The sequence below is a fragment of the Eutrema salsugineum genome, unplaced genomic scaffold, assembly GCF_000478725.1.
Source record: "Eutrema salsugineum unplaced genomic scaffold, Eutsalg1_0 scaffold_14, whole genome shotgun sequence".
Taxonomy (NCBI): Eukaryota; Viridiplantae; Streptophyta; class Magnoliopsida; order Brassicales; family Brassicaceae; genus Eutrema; species Eutrema salsugineum.
In genome coordinates, this window is record NW_006256877.1 from 5,787,794 (window position 1) to 5,812,225 (window position 24,432).

At 40.9% G+C, this 24,432-nt stretch overlaps 2 non-coding genes across 2 annotated transcripts; both read left to right on the forward strand.

The window, feature by feature from the left end:
- The first annotated feature begins 5,133 nt into the window (after window positions 1–5,133).
- Window positions 5,134–5,240, forward strand: LOC112088611. The gene has a single exon (XR_002900557.1). It is a non-coding gene; the product is annotated as a small nucleolar RNA R71 (small nucleolar RNA).
- A 5,156-nt stretch (window positions 5,241–10,396) lies between these two features.
- LOC112088612 lies at window positions 10,397–10,503 on the forward strand. Its single transcript, XR_002900558.1, has one exon. It is a non-coding gene; the product is annotated as a small nucleolar RNA R71 (small nucleolar RNA).
- The last annotated feature ends 13,929 nt before the right edge of the window (window positions 10,504–24,432 follow it).

The following is a 24,432-nucleotide window of genomic DNA, read 5'->3' on the forward strand; positions in this document are numbered from 1 at the left end:
GTTGCTCGTTCTTCTATTGATTTGACTTGTGAGGCTAGGTTATCGATCTTCTCATTGAAAAGTTTCGATATCCCGTCAATCCTTTCGTTGAAAGCGGCTATAGCGGTTGCTTGAGCTTCTATGAACTGCTTGATCACGCCTTTGAGCTGACTCAATCGGTTACTGAGCTGGACGTTCTCATCTTGGTGGAAAATCTGGTGAGGTAGGCGATACATAGGATGTCTAGGGTTTGCCATTGGAGGTACGTACGGCTCGTTCTGGAACATTTTGTAGTCTTCGGTTCGAATTTCTTCGTAGAGATCGCGTAAGTACTGCTTCTCTCTGTGTCTGGTGGCTTGAGGAGTGTTGTAGAAACCTTCCTCTTAGTGTGGATTTCGATTTATAGGATCCATATCTTCTGAAATGGAAACAAAATAACCGAAAAATGGAAATATGCAGAAAAAGGGGTTCTAGAGTCGATTTACCAACCTTTCTTAGGGTTTTGCGGAAAAGAAAACGCGTGCCTTCCCCGGCAACGGCGCCAAAAACTTGATGTGGTCGTGTGTGAGGGTGTCAAGTTTTACCCTAAATGAAATCAATAGCCGCAAGTGCACAGCTGATCGATTGTAGTACTTAGGGATCGAATCCACAGGGAAGGAGGATCTTTCCTGCAAAAGCCTTCGAAAAAAATATAAAGTAAGGAAGTCTAGAACCAGGCGAGTTTTGTGAGGGTATTGGTGGTGTGTTTAAAACGTAAAAACAAATCCTAAAGAGAAAATACCGGAATTAAAATAACATAATAACTAAACTTAACAAAAATGGGTAAAAACGAGTAAAACGGCTAACCTAATTGCTTAAATGAAAATCGATTGAAAGAGTAAAGATACTAGACTAAAGCTTGAATGAAAATTGGTGTAAATCTATAAGAAAAGAGGCGCTGGGGTTCAGGGAAGTTTTCTCAGGGGTATGAACGATTCAAAACATTGCTAGAGAGTAAAATTGATAAGATCTTAGCTTAAACTTTTCGAATTGGAGTCACGGACGTATGAATACGCCACTGTCGTGATCATAGACAACTATCTCTCTCAACCCTGACCAGTAGGTTTCCACTCTGGCCCTGGAAAAGAAGAGATTCATTATGTTTAAGACTCGTCAGGATTCACAAATCTCCCATAGGTAGGTTTCCACTCCTATGTTTGTTTTGCTCTCCCAAACTAGATCTGACACCGGATGAACACTTTCGTGTCACCAAGCATTTGGATCAGATTGTAGTTCATGAAGCTACTCTCATGCAGTAAAAACGAATTCAGAAGAAAAAGTTCTAAGATTCGGCTCAAAAGCTCATGGAATCCTCACCGAACATATATAACCCCATCGAAAATCCCTTAATCCCAATAATAAAACTACTCAGACATGATGAACGAAATCAAAAACATAGTATTAAAAAGTAGTACAGAAACCGAAATTGAAAAAGAAAGAACAAGGGTTCAAGAGATAGATGTCTCTCTCCCTAAAAGCTAAAGTAAAAACAATAAGAAAACAAGCTGGTCTAAAAGGTGATGATTGATTATGAATTAGGGTTCCTAAGACATGTATTTATAGTGCTCAAGACATCTTTGGGCGTCACTTAGGGTTTCTCCAAATGAGGAAATCATTTTGGGCTTCAGAAATGGGGCTTCAGAAATGGGCCTTCGGGTTCGGAGTTAGCTGGCCGTGGTCCAGATGTGCGTGACCGCAGGGAATGGGTGGCTGGCTGCGGTCGCGGTGGTTGTGACCACGGGGTATGGTCTGTTGGCCACGGGTGGAAACGCTTACCGGCTGGTTTACGGGACATCTTGCTCTTCGCGTGTCTTTTGATTGAACCGTTGGATTGTCAAGCTGTAAAGTGTGATGGAAAGCTGATACTTCCATCTTTAAGATCTCCAAATTTGAGCTGAATCAGACAGTGAGAAGGCCTTCAATCGGGGGTGAACTTCTGACGTTTGACTCTGAGCTGAAATCTGGTTTTCTATTCATTTTGTTAAGCTTTTCCCTAAGTTTCCTGAAAAGTGTCTTGGAACTATAAATACTAGAAAAACGTAATAAAAGTACTTAAAAGCAATTAAAAACATAGAAAAAATATTTCAAAACGATCCATAAAAGTGGTCAAAATACGGTGTTATCATACAGGGCCACAATGCCAAACGCTGCTCACAACTCCTGCAGTTTCAAGGCATGGTCAGTCAACAACAACAACACAGTCCTTTCCCTTCGTGGAATCCTCGGGCTAATCTTGCAGTTGCCTCACCTCACAACACCACCAACTGGCTGATGGATAGTGGTGCCACACATCACATCACTTCGGATCTCACCAACCTTGCTTTACATCAACTATATCAAGGTGGTGATGATGTGATCATTTCAGATGGATCTACGGTTCCCATGACACACACTGGTTCTTCAATTCTTCCCAATACTACTCGTGAGTTAGAGAGTTCTATATGTGCCTAATATACATAAGAATCTCATCTCAGTCTATCGTCTATGTAATACTAATCGCGTGTCTGTAGAATTTTTCCCATCCTCCTTTCAGGTGAAGGATCTGAGCACGGGGGTCCCGTTAATCTGCGGCAACACTAGGAACGATCTTTATGAATGGCCAACAACTGCACCACAAGCCATGTTTGTTCGTTCGTGTTCGAAGGCAACTGTCTCTTCTTGGCACTCTCGTTTAGGCCATCCCTCATTCTCCATTTTAAACAATGTCATTTCGAAATTTGCTCTTCCTGTTTCCCCTTCTTCACAAAAATTTCTATCTTGCACTCCTTGTTTAATCAATAAAAGTCATACCATTTTCTCAGTCCACCATTGTGTCCACACAACCCCTTCAATACATCTATTCTGATGTTTGGAGCTCTCCAATACTTTCTTCAGATAACTATCGCTATTATCTAGTTATCATCGATGGCCTGTCTGAACGGAAGCACAGACATGTTGTGGAGACAGGTCTCACTCTTCTCTCCAATGCATCAGTTCCGAAAAAGTACTGGCCGTATGCCTTTGCGGTAGCTGTGTATCTTATCAATCGTTTACCCACGCCGGTGCTGTCTATGCGGTCACCATTTCAACTACTCTTTGGAACGGGTCCTAACTATGACAAGCTAAGGGTATTTGGATGCACCTGCTTCCCATGGCTACGGTCGTATAATAGACACAAACTAGAAGACAAGTCACAACAATGTGTCTTCTTTGGCTATTCCGCATCTCAAAGTGCTTATCTATGCTATCACATTCCGACATGGAGACTCTATGTATCGAGACATGTACAGTTTGATGAGAACACATACCCGTTTGCCAAATCTATGCCAGATTCTGAGACGAATACAGAAGGTGATGCGGCCGTTCACTGGACCCCACACACCATCGTCGATGCTCGCCCAATGGTCATGTCGTGCTCAGATCCTCACCTCGGACCGCCATTATCCTTGGCATCCACCGTACCGCCGGCAAACTCCACTGCTACTCAGGTATCGCCTCTAAACTCTGAATCTCCTTCTGTCTCTCTCTCCTCTAATCCTTCTCCAAATTCACAAGCCCAAACACCACATCCCAATGACTCAACTCACCCTCAAACAAATTCCAGCCCAACAACATCTGAAGCCCACACAAATTCAACCTCTATGACCTCAACTCCATCGTCTTCTTACTCTGTTCCTGCACCATCACCCGAACCACAAAATCATCCCACAAACAACCATCCCATGGCAACTCGGTCAAAAACAGGAATCCGCAGGCCCAATACAAAATATCTTCTAACAGTGTCTTCAGGTTCGGAGCCCCGCACTGCACTACAAGCGTTACAAGATGAACGGTGGAGGAAAGCTTGTACGTCTGAGATGAATGCTCAAATTGGTAATCACAGTTGGGATATTGTGCCCAGACCACCTCCACATGTGACTATCGTTGGCTGTCGATGGATCTTCACCAAGAAATTTAATCCCGATGGCTCAGTAAGCCAATATAAGGCTCGTCTCGTCGCAAAAGGTTACAACCAAAGACCTGGTCTTGACTATGCAAAAATGTTTAGCCCTGTTGTGAAATCTAAAACGATTCGCATTGTTCTTGGGGTCGCTGTCGATTTCAACTGGCCAATTCGACAACTTGATGTCAATAATGCCTTTCTACAGGGCACATTGACGGATGAGGTGTACATGGAGCAGCCTCCCGGTTTCGTGGATTCCGATAGACCAACTCATGTCTGCAAACTCCGGAAAGATATCTACGGATTAAAGCAGGCACCACGCGCCTGGTATGTTGAGTTAAAAAATTTTCTCCTCCAGACTGGATTCAAAAACTCGGTTTCCGACACCTCTCTGTTTATTCTCAAGAGAAACAAGTCCATCCTCTATATGCTTGTGTATGTGGATGACATACTTGTAACGGGTAATGATCGATGTCTTCTACAACAAACTCCCTGGTAAAGATCTTTGAGCTTGAGAACTACAGTGGCCCTTGTTGTTCTCTAGAGTCTTGACTTTGGAAGCCAAGGTGGAAAGTTGAGTTAAAAGATCAGAATAAGTGCAATCCACATTGTTGTTAATCTCTGCCATTTTCTTGTTGAAGTCCATGGCACCATTTGCTTGACCTTGGAGGATTTGCTGGAGCAGGTTCTGCACTTCTTGATCCTTATTCTCTGAGTTCTGTTGGAGACTTTGTTGTTGGGGAGAGAAAAAACCTTGTTGTTGAGTGTTTTGAGGATAGAAGCTCTGGTTTAAGGGATTCTTGTTGTAGGTTGGTAACCTTGTTAGCCACCTACAAAGTTCACCTCAGCTGTGATGTCTTCCCTTTGAAATGTGTCTTGAAACAAATGATTCACATCTCTAACAAAGTTGGCTGACTGATGAGAAGCTAAGAGAAGTGTGTCTAGCTTCTCATTGAGAGACTTGATGTCTTTCCTTGTCCTTTCCTCTTCAGCACTCACAGCTCCTCTTGAATTCCTTTCAAAGTCTGATCCATAAAGCTCATCACTCTGAGCTCTGAGCTACATTCTCCACTAGGGTCATGGCATCATTGACTTCCTTGGTCATGAAATTACCATTTGAAGCTGTGTCCAAGAGGAGTCTGACCTTTGGTAAAGCACCTCTGTAGAAGGTACTTAGCAGCTGACAATCTGAGAATCCATGGTGAGGGCATTGCATGGTATACCCTCTAAATCTTTCCCAAGCCTCACAAAATGATTCATGGTTCTTCTGAATGAAACTTGAGATTTCATTTCTTAACCTTGCTGTTCTTGATGAAGAGAAGAACTTGGTTAGAAATACTCTTTTGCATTACTCCCATGTTGTGACTGATCCTTGAGGTAGAGACTTTTCCCACTGATGAACTTTGTCTCCTAGAGAAAAAGGGAACAGCCTCAACTTGAAACTGTCTTCACTCACTCCATTCATCTTAGTTAGATCACAAACTCTATCAAAGTTGTCAATGTGATCTAGTGGGTCTTCTACTGCCAAGCCATGGAACCTGTTTGATTGCACCATGTTGATCAAGCCAGACTTGATCTCAAAATCGTTTTCAGGTGTTGGAGCTTGAATCCCATGTCTTGGACCCTGAGCATTGGCTTCATCACCAGCTCCCACAACTTGTTTTGGACGTGGAGGTGGTGGGTCTTGCTGATTCTGGTGGTTTCCATTACCACCATGAGCCTGTTGCCCTTGATCCATACCCAACCTCTCAATGTGCTCAGCTCTTTCTCGTTGCCTTCTTTCTTCACTTCTGGTGTTCATATACCTGAAAACAAAGACAACACTTGAAAGGTAATCAGTAAAACAAAAGAAAATGACTTGATCTCAAGAAGATCCAAAGTCCTAATGCTAGAATGAATCTCCAATTGGCAACGGCGCCAAATTGATAGTAGGAATTTTCAATCCTTGATCAATTCCTCAACTACTCATGTCATTGTAGCACTTGAGGTATCAATCCAAATAGAGAGATTCTAGACACTAGAACTATGAGGAGCTATCTTAATTCAAGTCTAATAAGCAGATGAGTTGGTAACAAGGTGATCTAAAAAGATAAAGCAAACAAGAACAAGCAGTAATTAAGAATTAAACAAGCAAGAGAAACTAAACAAACACTCAAATTCAAATAAAGAGAAAGCTAAACTTCTAGATGTGATCATTGATCAGGGTGCTTTAAATGTGAATTCATGATGCTAAGCAAACAATGCAACACTTGCAATTCTTTAGTCTAGACTTCCAAATCAGATTAATTCATTCTCATGACAAAAATCCCTTTGTTAATTACCAATTCAAGACTAATTCCCATTAGATGAATAAACAATCAACAAGCATAAGGTTCCAAGTCTAAAATGACCAGACAGCCTCTTTGTGCATCAAAATAAGAGCTAAGAAAGACTGAATCTTATACAGAAAGATAAAGCAAACATCACATGATCTCTAATTCCAATTAACTTAGAACTCTAATCTAGATTAATCCTCTCATGAAGGCACTAACCTCTACACTAATCCATTTTCAAACCAAATCATCATTTGTGAAATATGAATCAATGAGCATTAAGAAACAGTTCTAATATGTCATTCATGCATTTAACAATCATTCCCATGATGAAAAAGGCATAAACCCTTAAGTTAGCTCATTCAGGCATTTCATCAAACACCTTGTGGGTGGAGAAATGCCTAAGTTCTAGATCAAGCTTATAATGAGAGATCTAGCATTAGGATCAGCTAACTAAGGAAAAGAGAAGAGAATCTAAGCTTAAACAATCATTAATCTACATCTAAGCACCCTAATCTACACACGTAGAAGCTTAAAAGAAGACTACTCACTAATCATGATGAACACACCATTTCCTTTGCAGAGGTGATGTTAATCATGATTAGAAGCAAAGATAAGAAGATGAGATGAACTTTCACCTAAACCTAGACTAGCCCTTGATGTTGGACTAGTATCTACATGCAGCACTATCTTTGTCGCTCTAAACCCAACACTTTTTACCAAGTCTACTAGAAACAAGGCCTCACAAATCATGCACACAAGAAGGGTGTTTAGGCTTCAAAGAAAGGTTTGGCTAAAGGCAGGGAACTGTCTCAAGATGAGAGATCAGCTATTTGAGCTAGCAAGAGTGATAAAATGGGATAAGAAAGCTCAAATATGTATGTGGTACCCATGAATTCACAATGATATGCACAAACATGATAATTAGATGTGAAATTCAAGGGTTCTCACTTAAGCAAGGTTGAGGCTATTCACAACTTGATTCAGCTAGCACAAAAGTATTGAGACACCAGTTCAAAGCATGGTTCACACTTGATTTCATACCAGTTTTGCAATGCCTTAAGGGACCAAGCTCTTAAAATGATGCTCTCTTCAAGAAAAAAATCTATCATTACTCCCATTTGCATATGATGCAACCTATATGAAAATGCAAACTAGACTCAACCTAAAATGTGAATGCAACTACATGAGCATTTTTTGTGAAAATATTTCAGATTTTTCCATTTTTTTGGTTTTTATATGCACTTAGATGAATGCAAAATGAGACTCAAAGTGAAAAGGAAAATAAGAGCAGAATAAACATGATTAGTAAACACAAAACCCCTCCCCCACACTTAGATAACACAGTCCCTTGTGTTATAAAAGCATAAGAGAGGAGTGAAAAGCAAAAGCAAGAAAGATGCAAAATGAGAAATAAAGAACTAGATGCATATGTACAAGGAGTTTGGAGTGTTACCAGATTTGTTTTTGATGGAAGGGAGTAGTGGAATTGTGAATTTCAGGGGGCTAAACATCACTGGAGGTGTCCTAGTTTTGATGCTGCTCCTTGCACTGATCTGAACATGCTTGTAGTGAGGGCTGGAGCTCGTTTTTGTGAATTGTTCCTCTTGCCACCCCCTGTTGCCATGGTCTGGAAGCTCCTCTGGACAGCCCGTGGCATTCTTTTGTTCTTCCTCTAACACATTGCCACAGCTTGGATGTGACCGTGGCAAAGAGACCATGGCAAAAGCCGAAGTTTCTGCTGCCTTAAAACATGTTGCCACGCCTTGAATCTATCCATGGCATTCCTCCCGTGGTAAAAGCCGAATGGTGGTCTATTCAAAATTCAACTTGCCACGGTTCAATTCTGGGTGTGGCAATCTCCCCATGGCAATCACCGAAGGTTGGCATCCAAGAAAAAACTTCATGCCACGCCTGGGTCAAGCAGTGATTCATGGTCGTGGCAAACTGTGAACTTAGCCAAATTTTGCATTTCCTTGCATCTTGTCCACCATTCCTTAAGGCCAAAGAACACCAGGTCATCTGTAACCTGAACACACTCCACAAGACACATCAAATCATCCTAAAAACACCAAAAGAAAGCATTAAAAAGAATATTTACAAAGGATAAGTTTGGGGTGTCTCCCAAGAGCACTTTGTTTAAAGTCACTAAATTTGACTTCTTACACTCTTTTTAGTGAGGGAGAGGAGGAGCTTTGATGCTCCTTGTCTTGTCCATGAATTCAAGCATGAGGTCCTTGTTCATCAGCTCTTGGACACCATCAGATCCTTTGTCTATGAGCTCTTGTGTGAGGATTGCCCTGACTTTTGCAAAAGGTTTTGATCCTCCAATGCCTTTAACCTTGTATTCCACAGCTCCACCATCAAACTTCCATGGAGTGAGCTTTATCACCTGAGAAGAGGACCCAAGAGTGAATGATTTGGTGCTTCTTGGGTTCTTGTCTTGAGACCCTGAACCATTGCTTTTGTTGCTGCTGACCTCCTTCTCACTTGGTGTGGGAGAAAAAGATTCCAAGCAAACTTCATCATCACTAAAGAAATCTCCTTCAAACTCAAGATCAGGTCTTACTAAGGATTCTTTGTTCTTCTCAACAGATGCAAGGGGTTGAGCTTCTTCTATAGTTCCAATACTCCCCACATACTTCATCTCATAGTGTTTCAACTCATAAGAATCATCAGTATAACCCCACAAAATCCAGCAAAAAGAGGTTTAAGGGGATAAGATACTTCATCATCTACCTTAGTAAGCACCACTCTTTGAGTATCAAAGTCCATCCTTGCTCCTGTGGTGTTCAGAAATAGAGTTCCAAGCAGAAGAGGTAGCTCTTTGGTCTTTTTCATCTTCATGACTACAAAATCAGTTGGAACTGTGCATTCACCAATCTTTAATGGGTAGTCTTCAAGGATTCCATATGGCTTCTTTGAGGATGAATCTCCAAAGGTAATTTACATGGGGTGATGTTTAAGACTCTTGATCCCAAGTCTCTCCACCATGTCTAAAGACATTACACTGATGCTTGATCCAGAATCACTTAAAGCATTGTCCACTTTCAAACTTCCCAGAGAGCATGAGATGGAGAACTTTCCTGGATTACCTAGCTTGGGAATTGATTTGGGTTTCACCCTTGTTGAACCAGTGCTAGAGACTCCATCAGATGTCCTTCCTTGAACCATTCTCTGATCCTTTCTTTCAGTAATCTCAGAATCATTCTTTCTCATATCAAAAGAAGCTGCCTCCCCACCTTCTTCCTCAATGTCCTCATTGAGATCACAGAACAGGAACTCAAACTCATCTATGATGGCGTCCTCATCATCTTTTGTCAGGCATTTTTCACTGGAGACATTGCCATGGAGAAGATCCTCAATTTCTTGGACAGCAGCATGATTCTCAGCATTTGAGAGGATTACATTGCAGTATTCTGTTTGATGTGCAACTGATGTCCCTGGTAAAGATCTTTGAGCTTGAGAACTGCAGTGACCCTTGTTGTTTTTTAGAGTCTTGACCTTGGAAGCCAAGGTGAAAAGTTGAGTTAGAAGATCAGAATAAGTGCAATCCACATTGTTGTTAATCTTTGCCATTTTCTTGTTGAAGTCCATGGCACCATTTGCTTGACCTTGGAGGATTTGCTGGAGCAGGTTCTGCACTTCTTGATCCTTATTCTCTGAGTTCTGTTGGAGACTTTGTTGTTGGGGAGAGAAAAAACCTTGTTGTTGAGTGTTTTGAGGATAGAAGCTCTGGTTTAAGGGATTCTTGTTGTAGGTTGGTAACCTTGTTGGCCACCTACAAAGTTCACCTCAGCTGTGATGTCTTCCCTTTGAAATGTGTCTTGAAACAAATGATTCACATATCTAACAAAGTTGGCTGACTGATGAGAAGCTAAGAGAAGTGTGTCTAGCTTCTCATTGAGAGACTTGGTGTCTTTCCTTGTCCTTTCCTCTTCAGCACTCACAGCTCCTCTTGAACTCCTTTCAAAGTCTGATCCATAAAGCTCATCACTCTGAGCTCTGAGCTACATTCTCCACTAGGGTCATGGCATCATTGACTTCCTTGGTCATGAAATTACCATTTTAAGCTATGTCCAAGAGGAGTCTGACCTTTGGTAAAGCACCTCTGTAGAAGGTACTTAGCAGCTGACAATCTGAGAATCCATGGTGAGGGCATTGCATGGTATACCCTCTAAATCTTTCCCAAGCCTCACAAAATGATTCATGGTTCTTCTGAATGAAACTTGAGATTTCATTTCTTAACCTTGCTGTTCTTGATGAAGAGAAGAACTTGGTTAGAAATGCTCTTTTGCATTACTCCCATGTTGTGACTGATCCTTGAGGTAGAGACTTTTCCCACTGATAAACTTTGTCTCCTAGAGAAAAAGGGAACAGCCTCAACTTGAAACTGTCTTCACTCACTCCATTCATCTTAGTTAGATCACAAACTCTATCAAAGTTGTCAATGTGATCTAGTGGGTCTTCTACTGCCAAGCCATGGAACCTGTTTGATTGCACCATGTTGATCAAGCCAGACTTGATCTCAAAATCGTTTTCAGGTGTTGGAGCTTGAATCCCATGTCTTGGACCCTGAGCATTGGCTTCATCACCAGCTCCCACAACTTGTTTTGGACGTGGAGGTGGTGGGTCTTGCTGATTCTGGTGGTTTCCATTACCACCATGAGCCTGTTGCCCTTGATCCATACCCAACCTCTCAATGTGCTCAGCTCTTTCTCGTTGCCTTCTTTCTTCACCTCTGGTGTTCATACACCTGAAACCAAAGACAACACTTGAAAGGTAATCAGTAAAACAAAAGAAAATGACTTGATCTCAAGAAGATCCAAAGTCCTAATGCTAGAATGAATCTCCAATTGGGAACGGCGCCAAATTGATAGTAGGAATTTTCAATCCTTGATCAATTCTTCAACTACTCATGTTATTGTAGCACTTGAGGTATCAATCCAAATGGAGAGATTCTAGACACTAGAACTATGAGGAGCTATCTTAATTCAAGTCTAGTAAGCAGAGTTGGTAACAAGGTGATCTAAAAAGATAAAGCAAACAAGAACAAGCAGTAATTAAGAATTAAACAAGCAAGAGAAACTAAACAAACACTCAAATTCAAATAAAGAGAAAGCTAAACCTCTAGATGTGATCATTGATCAGAGTGCTTTAAATGTGAATTCATGATGCTAAGCAAACAATGCAACACTTGCAATTCTTTAGTCTAGACTTCCAAATCAGATTAATTCATTCTCATGACAAAAATCCCTTTGTTAATTACCAATTCAAGACTAATTCCCATTAGATGAATAAACAATCAACAAGCATAAGGTTCCAAGTCTAAAATGACCAGACAGCCTCTTTGTGCATCAAAATAAGAGCTAAGAAAGACTGAATCTTATACAGAAAGATAAAGCAAACATCACATGATCTCTAATTCCAATTAACTTAGAACTCTAATCTAGATTAATCCTCTCATGAAGGCACTAACCTCTACACTAATCCATTTTCAAACCAAATCATCATTTGTGAAATATGAATCAATGAGCATTAAGAAACAGTTCTTATATGTCATTCATGCATTTAACAATCATTCCCATGATGAAAAAGGCATAAACCCTTAAGTTAGCTCATTCAGGCATTTCATCAAACACCTTGTGGGTGGAGAAATACCTAAGTTCTAGATCAAGCTTATAATGAGAGATCTAGCATTAGGATCAGCTAACTAAGGAAAGGAGAAGAGAATCTAATCTTAAACAATCATTAATCTACATCTAAGCACCCTAATCTACACACGTAGAAGCTTAAAAGAAGACTACTCACTAATCATGATGAACACACCATTTCCTTTGCAAGAGGTGATGTTAATCATGATTAGAAGCAAAGATAAGAAGATGAGATGATAAGAAACAGACTTAGATTGATTAAATCCTTGAGATATCTCTTAACAAACTCGTTTTTACACTAAAAAGGAAAGAAAACTAGAGAGAAAACCAAGCTCCCCCCTTGGAAAAAGCCCTAAAAAGCATATATAGTGTCTCTTGCGGACCGGGTCAGCCCAGGACAAACTGGGTCCTGACCCGGCTTTGATGGATAGTGGTGTGGTTTGCCACGGTCAGATGATGCTTGGCCAGACCGTGGCAATCTGACAGTGTCAAAGTTCTTGGACAGATTCTTCATGATTAAGGTTGCCATGGCTTGATTTACACCATGTCTAGTGGCTGTGTCTCTTCCTTTCTGGGTTTGGGTGATGAACTTCTTGGATTGCCACGATCTTGATCTGGACCGTGTCATGTTGGGCGTGGCAAGGTGTTGATCATTCGATGATTGCCACAGCCTGATGTTTGGCCGTGGCATTATGGGTGTGTCAAAGATCTTCATTGCTTGCCGTGGTCAGGTTCAAGGCCGTGCCTCAAGACCATGTAAAATCCCGAAAGTTGGCTTCATCAGTAGTACATTGCCACGGTCTGATGTAGACCGTGGCATTCTCACAGTGTCAATCGCCGAAGGTTGGGAAAACATTGCCATGGTCAGGTTAGACCATGGCATTAAGGCCGTATCATGCTCTTTTGTCTCTTTTAGCAAACTTTGGAGGTTGCCACGGCTAAGTGCATGGCCGTGGCATGGTAACCGTGTCAAATCCCGAGAGTTTTCATATTATGCCACGGCCAAGCTCAGGCCGTGGCATTATCACCGTGTCAAATCATGACACTTAGCACCTTATCCACTCTTAGACGTCTGGCTGATATGTATGTCTCTCGCCATTCTTAACTCTCATCTCACGACTCCAAATCCAATGATTCGACCTGTTCTGGGACCGTGACTCTATCATCTCCAACTTTGATGAAGGGTTAGGGTTCATATGACGTCGGCAAGGGCTCCGTTCCACCGGTTCTTTGAGGCGCATCGTTTAAGACCTGATCGGGCCGCGAGACATGTGTTCCTTCTGATGGCAATATCTCCCAGTTCACGGCTCCAAATCGTCTGATTCCAAGTGTTCCAGAAACTAGACTCATCCCTCTTGATTCGTGATGAAGACACTGGAGGTTGAATCGCATTGCACGTCCTTCTTCCCACGCGATCAAAGTGAGGGTTTTGTCTGCACCAAACCATCTGTCCGAGTTGCTGTACACAGGTGAGGGTTCCTCCATGATCCCAGCTCCAAGTTGCTCCCAAAAGTCTCCAAATGACCTGAGAACACTCCAAAAATGCAGGACACTCTAGGACCTAATGCAATTCCTAACTAAAGACAAAAGCAAAGACAAATATATGTAAAACTACCTAAATGTATGCATGAGACTCAATATTTGGACAAAAATGCAATCCTAAACATGAAAAAATATGAGTATATCAACTCTCTACTTAAGGAACTCGGTATTCAACTACCACGACCGCCGGTGATCTAATGTGATAACGTTGGAGCAACATATTTATGCGCAAATCCTGTGTTCCACTCACGAATGAAGCACATCGCCTTGGATTATCATTTCATTCGAACTCAGGTCCAAGCCGGTCAGTTGCGTGTAGTACATGTCTCCACTAAAGATCAAATCGCAGATGCCTTAACTAAATCACTACCTCGGAGGACTTTCACGACATTTGTTTCCAAGATTGGAGTGACTAAGGCCCCTCCATCTTGAGGGGGCGTATTAGAGATATTCCCTCTATCTTTGACTACTACAATTACGGTTCCATATATGTAAAGTAGATAGTCTCTTCTGTAATACCCTAGACGTCTCTCCCTGTATATATTCACTCCTCTCCTCTGTAATCGATACACAACTAATAATAAACATCATTACTCTCTTATAGATAGTGGCTGTTCCAGACATTGTTGGGAAATTTACCCAATATTCTTTCGTGTGCTGAAGAAAGAAAGCAGGTCCAGGCGATCATGTCATACCATAAAAGACTTTGATATGTATAGAGAGATCCCCTATATATACAGATAGAAGAGATGTTGATGGACTGTGATGTAAGACTCGAAATCAAGTCTTTAAACCAAAGGCCTCATGGCTCTAAAAGGCTTATGCGGAAGGGTGGATCGATGGTGAATGATGGAAGCTTGGCTCAGGTGCGGTTTTGCTGAGACAAACAAGGGTTGATACTGACTTTCCTGGGGATAACCACGCACTAGAAAGAACAGGATCAATCGATTCTTAAGCAAGGGGAATTCCACACACAATACTTAAGAGAAATCGATAAAACAAGAACAGAATCAAGAGCACAAAGCTTTGAAACAAAAACTGAAGTTTATTAGAATAGAGATGTGTGTCCAACAAAGAAAGAGACGAAGAGCTTATAAAGAGTCTGCTCAACGTTCACAAAACAAGAAAAAGGAAAACTTGTTCTGGCCAAAATATGTCTTCTAGAAGCCTTGGAGGACGTCTCTTGAAAGTGGGACCACGAGTTTTTAAGTGTAGAAGTCGCCTGGTGTGAACACAAGTGTGAACGGTTCCGTTTAAGGCAAGTCTTGGTCTAGGTGGCTTTTCTTTAGTGTGAACGCTCCAAATAGATTCTGAGCTTTCTTTTCTCTTCCATGTACGTCTAATATGATCTCCAGTGACTTGAGAATTCGCAGCAACACTTGAAAAAGAGAAACAAAGCTTGAACTCATGACTCGGCTCTCGGTAGGCTCTAAATGGAGGGTCTCGGGAAACTTCTAAATGAACTCGCTCCAGGGGAATTCTTCCACGACAAAATGTCTTCTTGCAGGTGTTTGGTTGATGAATCTTGAAGCTGGAGTAGTTTAACTCATCAGAATTGACGTCGGTTGACTTTGAGAGGTTTTCTCGGCGTCGGGTCAAGTCGGTTGATGTTTTCTGGTCTGGTTCGGCTGGGACGTGAGCTGAGAGGTTTGATGGCTTCTTAGTGATGGGATAGGAGTCTAGAGAAGGCAAATCAATGACAGTCGTCTCCCCTTCGTCATTGACTTGCCCAACAAGGGAGATCGTCTCTCCTTTACCCTTGGCTAGACTCGCATGTCCGTTGCACTTGTCCTCTCCACGACTCCAGGTACTGATGTCCACATCAGACTGACATTCCATTATTATTAGTTTTGGGGCTGAAAAAGCTCGTCGATCCAAACAAATGAATCATTCTTCTGGTATCTCTGCGCCCCCCACCCTGAAACTGACCCACTATACTCTCGCTTCGAGCCTTTATTTGCAGGAGGATGGCTTGAGACCAAGATCCCACCCCCAAAGGCCGATATCATGTAACAAAAAACCAAATGCCGGTCGGTGCCTTAGTGAGACGTCTGTTACAAAATCATCACAAAGTTCACACCTGAATGTAGGCAAAATTCACAACTGGGTCACAATTTGCTCTGCAGTTTTGTCAAGGAGCAAGAACTTTGTTTTTTCTGTGTCGTCCATGACAATGAGATGCAATTAAAACCTTCAATGGAAAAAAGTTAGGAGAAAACTTATCATATACATAAAAAATAAACACTAAAAATACTTACAGAAATATAAAATTGTGAACATTTTTTATTAGAACTCAAATGAATGTGACAGGAGTGTGCTAAGATGAGAGTATTCCCTGTTTGATAGTGGCTGTTCCAGACATTGTTGGGAAATTTACCCAATATTCTTTCGTGTGCTGAAGAAAGAAAGCAGGTCCAGGCGATCATATCATGCCATAAAAGACTTTGATATGTATAGAGAGATCCCCTATATATACAGATAGAAGAGATGTTTATGGACTGACATTCCATTTATCATTAGTTTTGGGGCTGAAAAAGTTCGTCGATCCAAACAAATGAATCATTCTTCTGGTATCTCTGAGACCATTTCTCTCTCTCCTTGTTGATCATGAGTTCAAGCTTTTCATCATTGCTCTCCACGATAGTTAGTGCAAGACCATCTTGTGGTAGACTGAAATTTGAACTAAAAATGTCACTATTTAGTTAGGATAATTTTGCAATTTTTCACGGTAACCATCAAACTTACTTCTTCTTAAACTCTTCCACTTCAGGTATGGGAGCATTTATCAGGAGGCTTGATGAATCAAATGCGTTTGTGATTTGAAGATCACCTGCATAAAATCCGAATCAGGTTTTATACTGAATCCTTATACTTCTAATTACTACATATTGCCAAAAAGCTGTTGGTTTACAAAAATCAGTTTCTACCGAGGGTTTAGTATAGGGTTTTTTAAAATGTAACAAACCTTACTTCATGTCTAGAACTTACTCAGTGTCTCTTAGGTAAAACTCAACCTTCTTCCTGTCTTTACCACCTACTTGAACAATTTCAAGTTCCTTCATGTCCATTACTTGACCAATAATATTAGTTTTTACTTATGTTTACAAGATGGCTTTTGTGAGCACCACTTCTGTCTCTTGATCTTTGATCAAATTGGAAGACAACTTTCTGTCATTGACTAGCTTTACCCAGATTACAAGTGGAAATCTGAAAACTCATTTTTTTATTGGTAAGTAATAGTTAAATTAATATATCTATTCTATTAAAACAGAAGTACTTTTAGTGTCTGTTCCAAACACACCTAAATTTTTTTTAAAAAAAATTCAATTTTTTGTTAGATATTTACGCTAATTAACAAAGATAATTTCGATTATTTATTTTCCTTATTTTCAAACAGAATTTGTTTTCCAATTACAAAACTTTAAAGATTTCGTTTTTCAAACAGAACACACGAAATAGTTTTAATTATTTATTTTCCACTTGAATATATATAGTAAATAAAATTCATACCTTTCATTTGGTGCGCTTCACTAGAAATTAATCAATAACAGTGTCGAGCTGAAATTAATTTGGTTACTAATCACGTAAAACAAATTACTACATGTTTAAATCAATGAAATATGATTCATGCATATGTCTACACGTATCACTATGTTTTTCATTTGAGACATGAAACTGAATGACCAGTGTGCTTCATAAAGGGATTTTGACATAAAACATATCTAAAAACTTTGAATGATATATGCACGGTTTTAGAATCAAAACCTGTTATATTGTATTATCTTTTGCAAGAATCTTTTCTAAATGTTAACGGTTTTTCCTAGAACTTACTCAGTGTCTCTTAGGTAAAACTCAACCTTCTTCCTGTCTTTACCACCTACTTGAACAGTTTCAAGTTCCTTCATGTCCAGTACTTGACCAATAATATCTGTATAACAAAAAAAACCATATTAAAAGCTATACTGAGAATATTTTGTAGACACGAACATATAAAATATTACATCTAAAGTAGTCATTTCTTACCAATCAAAAAATGAGTTTTCAGATTTCCACTTGGAATCTGGGTAAAGCTAGTCAATGACAGAAAGTTGTCTTCCAATTTGATCAAAGATCAAGAGACAGAAGTGGTGCTCACAAAAGCCATCTTGTAAACATGAGTAGTTAGTCGGAAATTCCCATTGGCTGGAGTTAATGAGAAGTTCTTTATAACTTTCCATGATCCAATAGGAAGTTCTTTTTCAACACGTTGGATCCATGTTTTCTTACATGAACAATGAATCTTAACACCCTACAAAAGATAAAAGAGATTAGCTTTGAAATGAAAATGATGATCAAAATATTGTAGAAATAAAAACATAAGACTTACAGTTTCATCAGCTAATACCAGCTCAAATGAATTCTCCAAAATGTGCAGTTTATTGTTTCCAGGAATGAAGAACTTTGACCTGGATACTAAACCCAGGAATGAAGAACTTTGACCTGGATTCTCCAGCTTGTCTTGTAAGGTTGCGATCTGAGTTTAGTTCTATTGAGTGGTGGAGAAAATATTAGGTGATGGTTGATTTATATAGATTTTACTTTAGATATGTGGAAATTTTCGTTTCGATTTTTTGCATAGGAAGTGGTAAATATTTTGTGAAAATTGTGAGAATATTCTGAGAATAAGATAACACTGATAATATTTTGGTATAACACTGATAAAATTTGTTTGAAAATAAGGAAAATAAATTATCGAAATTATCTTTGTTGATTAGCGTAAATATCTAACAAAAATCAAAAATTCTTTTTTTAAAAAGTTTTAGGTGTGTTTGGAAACAAGCACTAAAAGTGCTTCTGTTTTAATAGAATAGATGAAAAAAACCCTAAAAACACAAAAAGACAAAAGAAAAATGCCAGCTAAGAACAATCTTCACCGAACAATTCAAACTTGTTCTTCAGGATTACACCAGCTATATTGTACGGTTTTCCATCCTTTAAAACTATGCTTTTTGTAGAGATAGTTGTTGCAGGATTCTGTTTTTGTGTGGGCCGATTTTGCATCTGTTGGCCCAAGTCATCATCTTTAGCAATTTCAGAAATGGGCTCTGCTCTGTCGAGGCCCATCTTCATTTCCTCAGTCTTTATATCCTTTACATCCCTCCTCAAACTTAGTTTGAAAAATGAGACCACACCAAGTTTGAACCTCAAATCTTGAAAGTTCTGAATTAGTAGCGATTTAGTGAATATATCAGCTAACTGATGAGCTGAAGAGATGTGATTAACAATGAGAGTACCAAAAGCCACATTCTCTCGAACATAGTGAAAATCGACTTCGAAGTGCTTTGATCTCTTGTTGACAGCAGGCGTTGCAGTCAGTTTTACTGCAGAAGTCATTATCACAATAAAGCTCAGGTGGATAGTGCAAAGGAATTCCAAATGTCACAGAGTAGATTTCCCAACCAATATATCTCACCAGTCGTGTCTGATAGATTTCTATACTATGCTTTGGTTGAACTTCTTGACACTGAATTCTGCTTCTTTGCAGACCATGATATTATATTTGAGCAAGAAACGTGCAAAATCCACCAGTGGAACGCCTTGTATCTTGACAACTAGTCCAGTCACTGTCACTGTATGCTCTGACAGTGAAATCAGTGTCTGTAGTGAAGTTAATCCCATAATCTTTTGTGCCTTGGAGGTATTTTAGTATTCTCTTGAGAGGATGAAAACCAGACAGACATGGGGCATGCATTTTATGACAATCATAGTTTACAACAAGCTGTATGCCAGGACGAGTTAAGGTCAGGTATTGAAGCTTACCTGCCAAAGTTCGAAAGTATGTTGGATCAGAGAAGAGTTCATCCTGATACGCTACACGGTTCAGCTGAATAGGAAGAGGTGTTGGCATTGGAGAGCATTCTGACATCCCTGCAATCTGAAGAAGATATTCAGTGTACTTTTGTTGATTTAAAAACAAGCCTCCATCGTGAAAGTGAGCTTGAATTCCCAGGAAATAACTGAGCCTTCCCATGTCTTTCATTTTGAACTTTGTATTGAGAGCTTCAAGCAGTTCTACAATAAGTTTGGTGTTGCTTCCATTGAGGACCATATCATCAACGTACAAGAGTAGAAGAATCACATCATTGTTTTGCTCATATACAAACAAGGACATATCAGATTTGTGATCTGCTCAAAGTTTAATCCCTAAGCTACTCTGCAAGAGCACAGATGTGCAGTTGTAGTATCTAGGGGTCGAACCACAGAGACTAGAAATCACTCAATGAACCTTGTGTAGATGGAGTTACGCTAAGCCGAAGTATGCGAAACAAATAACAATGCGACAGAAATAAATAAAGCAGCGATGAAAACAGTTGTAAATTCGATGTGATAAAGGATAGGTCTAGGGTGATTTTCAGAAGATCAATGGATGCAAATCAACTTAACAAGTCAGGGTTCAGTTATTAAGCACGGTTCTTGAACTCGAAACACAGAACTATAATTAACCAACTTCCGTTGTGAGAATTATCTAAGTTAAAATCCTAGAATTCCAAATTCCTTTGCAAATCCTACAGATTTAAACCAGCCTTAATTGCACAAGTTCGATATGTTCACAAAACTCCTAAACCAAATTCCTTTGCGAATAGTTACTTTGCTCAACTCAGGTTCTTTCCAGTTATTCAATTACACTTCCGTGTCAATCAAGCAACCTAAGATCTAAGTTCTAGGTGATCAATCCAGAATTAGCTTTAAGAACAACCTAAGATGAAGAACTAACAGATATGAACCCTAACTAGCAAGTTAATCAAACATTCAAAGAAAACCCTAATTAAACCCTAAACCTAACAGGTGATCTACTTAGACATGGTTATTGAAACAACAAACATGATGAATAGAAAGCAATAGATTAAATCGAAATAGATAAAGGGGTTCGAAATCTTCTCTCTAAACGAACAGAGTACAGACTTGTCTCCCCAAGCTCAGAAATCGCAAAAGCCGAAAACTCAGAGTATCTCTCTCTCAAAAATCTAAGGTGATCGTAAAAAGGGAATAAAAATCCTATATATATCTCTAAGACACGTCTTGGGCTTCCTTGAAAACGTTTGGGCCCAACTCCTTCTTCAAATAGGAAACAAAATCGCCTTTTCCTTATTTCTTTGACAAGTGTCGAGCGTCACTCTCCATGGTGTCGAGCGACACTAAGGCACAAAATCCATACTTGACGAATTTGATCCTGAGTAAGCTCCAAAGTGCTCCAAAGTCTCCAGTTAAGCTCCAAACGTACCTATGACCTGAAAAGACTCCAAAAGACTCGAAAGACACTAAAAAGACTCTATAAATAAGACTTATACCATGGTTAAAAACCATGATATATCAATTCCCCCAGACTTAGCATTTGCTTGCCTTCAAGCAAACAGAACACCAAATAAGAGAAAGAAGTTTGAAAACGCAGAGACTCAACCTTTCATTGGAACATCGCTTTTGACCAGTCACCCTGCAACTCAACTACTGCTTCATCATTCCAAATCGAACCACCATGTACTTCTCCGCAGACATTCACAGCTTTCCAGATTAAGTCCAAAATTCCACAACATTGTCCATAAACCCTCATCGCTGGATCTCACTGATGATTCAGATGCCAAGAACCTTCTAGACTCTTTCTCGTACTATACTCAAACAAATCAGCCATACAAACTTTTGTGCTTTTTCTCTCCCCCAGACTTATTCTTTTTGCACATTCATCATCTTTTTTTATGGCATATACTCGATAAGGGTAAAGCTGCGAGTACTGATGGTGTTTGCCATCGAGTCCCCGAGTTGTCCCCTTACCTTGTATCAATGGGTTTCAGCGAATAATGGGGTGATAGGAAACTTTCCTACCCCTCACTTCCTTCATTTGTGTGATCATTCCAACTTAGAAGTGAAATAATGGGATCATTGGAAACATTCCTAGCCCTTCACTCCTAAGCGAAAATCATCTCAATCTTTTCGCCCCTTTTTCTTTCTTTCTCTTTTTTTTTTATTTTCTTAGCTTGTCACAAGGGAGAGAAACACCAACATTAAATTTCACACAGGCTTTCATTGATCAAGTACGAACGAGGAATCAAGCTCTAAGGCATTAGTCACATCAACGAGTTAAAAGTGAAGTTTAGAACTTAGCTCAGGTTAGTGGATTCTGTTGGAAACATGGACGCCTCTAGTCAGCTGGTCAGCCTTTGGATTTTTCATTAGTCGGATCTAGACTGAATCTGCAGCAGTGGTCACTTAGGTGAAAGGTCAGCACAATAATTCCAGGAAAAACATCATAATCTCCAACAGGTTTTGACTCAAAAATGTTTTGACACAACTGACTCTTAAGAAAAACAGACACAATGTCAGCAACTACCTCCCCCAGACTTGAATAACACTGTCTCCAGTGTAATCAAATCCGAACTTGGTGACAAAAGAGAAAGTCAGAAGGATGAATGCAATGGGTTAGAATATCTTACTACTCAGTTAGGTCGACCAACACACAGCTCAGATTCAGATGAAAACAAGCTTAGGTCGAAAGTGCAAGAGTGGTGACGAGCGATACCAATGATGGTGTCGCGCGACACCACAGTGCAGAGAGCAATCATCGCAAGCAGAGACACATGAGTCCACCGAACAGGACAGAGAATCATCTATGTTAGCACTGTCAGATCACTCAGAGAGAAGTTAGTAGTAACAATACAACCCATAGAAGCATTAATCCAACAAAGTCTCACAACAGGTGTAGCTGACACAACAGACTCAAACAAACAAAAAGAAAAGATAAGAAAAACAAAAGAAAAGAAAACAGAACCGGAATGACAAAGGAACTAGTCCTCATCGCTAGTAGTATCATCGTCAGAGGGTGTGGGTGAGCGAGATCGCGGGCGAGTAGGGCGAACACATCCGCAGCAAGAGAGAGTAGCGATGGCACTCCAGATGCTCTGAAAACTCTGAATGACATACCGCTGGAAAGCAGCAGCCTCCATGGGAACCTCTGGCTCAGTGGGAAGATCAGGGAGAGGTACTGGGGTTCCTGCAGAGCGAGGTATCTGGTCATCCTCGGAAGTGGAAGCATGAGCTCTGGAAGAAGAACCGCGAGACACAGTAATCAAGACCCTCCTCTCTGGCATAAAACGAAGCGCAGCGCATTCGGTGCCTATGTCAGTGCGTGCACGATCAGGGAGCTGAATTCGGAAGGAACCAGCTGCAGTGCGAAAAGACCACTGATGGTTGTGGTTGATCCAAGAGGCGTGGCGCAGGTGATCCAAATCAATAGCTCGGCGAGTCGTGACAATGGTGCTGTTCTCCGTGCTGATCCTAAAATGCTGGAAGATAGGGGTCAGCAAGTTACCAACAGACTCAGTCCGCTGCGTCGTACCTGCTCCAGAAAAAGGTTTGGCTTGCAAAGAAACCAAGTGATGAGCGAAAACGGCTCCCATGTTGACAACAGTAGCGTGCGCGGAACTCCGGTAATGCTCACTATCTGTCAAATCACCAATGCCTGCATAGAGAAGAGCCAACTCAGAGAGACGCATCTTACCCGGGGTCGACTTGCACTGAATGGTGTTGTCTAGGACACGGAAGAGGCATCGCAGAACAGGGTGGCGCATGTCGGTCTGGGACGTAGTCTTCGAATCATAGCGTCCATTTCCAAAATGGGACCAGAAATCCTGCACATCGAACATCTGAGTAGGAAGGCTGACTCTCGGGAGGTCCTTGCGAAACCCATATATGGCACACAGGTCGCGAAAAGGAAGCCTGTAACGAACTCCGCGGATCATGAAGGTCAGAGTGCCTTCCTGCGCGTTCGGAGCATGTTCGTTGGTGTAGTAGATGCGAACAGAGGCTAGGAACTGACGAACAAGGTCAGGAAACAGATCGTAGGGTCTGGTAGCCATAGATCCCAATCCAAGTTTCGTCAACAAACGCAGGAGCTCAGAATCCAAACCCAAACGTCTCATATCCAGAATGTCCAAAAACCTGGTGGGGAGTAGCTTCACATTGAGCCAGGCGTTGTAGAAGAAAGTGTCGTAATCATCCCAGTCATCTGAAATCGGCCTGTGTAGACACTCAACGCTCTCAGCAACAGCTCAAGGTGGCTTGTCCCAGATCCTGCGTGTTGGAATGCGCAGATTCTCCCGTTTAGGCCAAGGGCGCCTAATCCTCTCGTCAGGTGAATCAGGGATTGCAGGAGGCGATGGTGGTGGTGAGGCGGAGGTTCGTGGCGGTGCAGCAGGGCGAAGATGGGATGTCGGGAACACCTGCAACTCTTGGGAGTCAAGGAATTTGACCATGTAGCGATATCGTGCGAGTACAGCGCTGACGGTTGCACGTTGCTACAAGTCACCATCCAAAACTTCGACGTGGTCCCCGAGTTGGAAGGTTACTTCGACTGGAGGTTGCGAACTGGAGGCGGCGTCCCTGCATTGTCGCTTGCGTGGAGGCATCTGCAAAAGAAGAAACAGAGCAAACCAACAAAAGAAAAGAATCTCAAGTCAGCGAATATGTATAGCACAATCGATTTACTCCAGCAAGCCTAATGAGCAACAGCAATGATTCCAGCTACACATGCATTCAGAAATCTCCCTAAATCTAAAACAAATTTCACACCCTATAATTTTCGAAGTAAAGTTGGCAGGAAGAATGAATTTCTCAAATCTAGCCAAATGAACCGTTTAAAGCGCATGGGGGTGGTCGAAATCTGCCCTAAATGGATCGCCATAGGTAAAATCGAGCAAAGCATCAACCCAAAAAGAGCAATTTCGACAAACATACCTGAGGTACCGAAATTGAAAAAGTGGAGATTCGAAGTGTGTACCTTGTTTGAATGGCAAATCAATGAGAGAAACATGTAGAGGGTGAAAATCTGATGAGGTTAGGCTTTGGAATCACTCAAATCGGTGAAGATTTGAGTAATTTGGGTTTTGGTGAGGGTGGTTATGGCGAAAGTGTCGAGTGCGGCGAGGAGGAAGGGAGAAAAGGGTGGGAGGGTGAG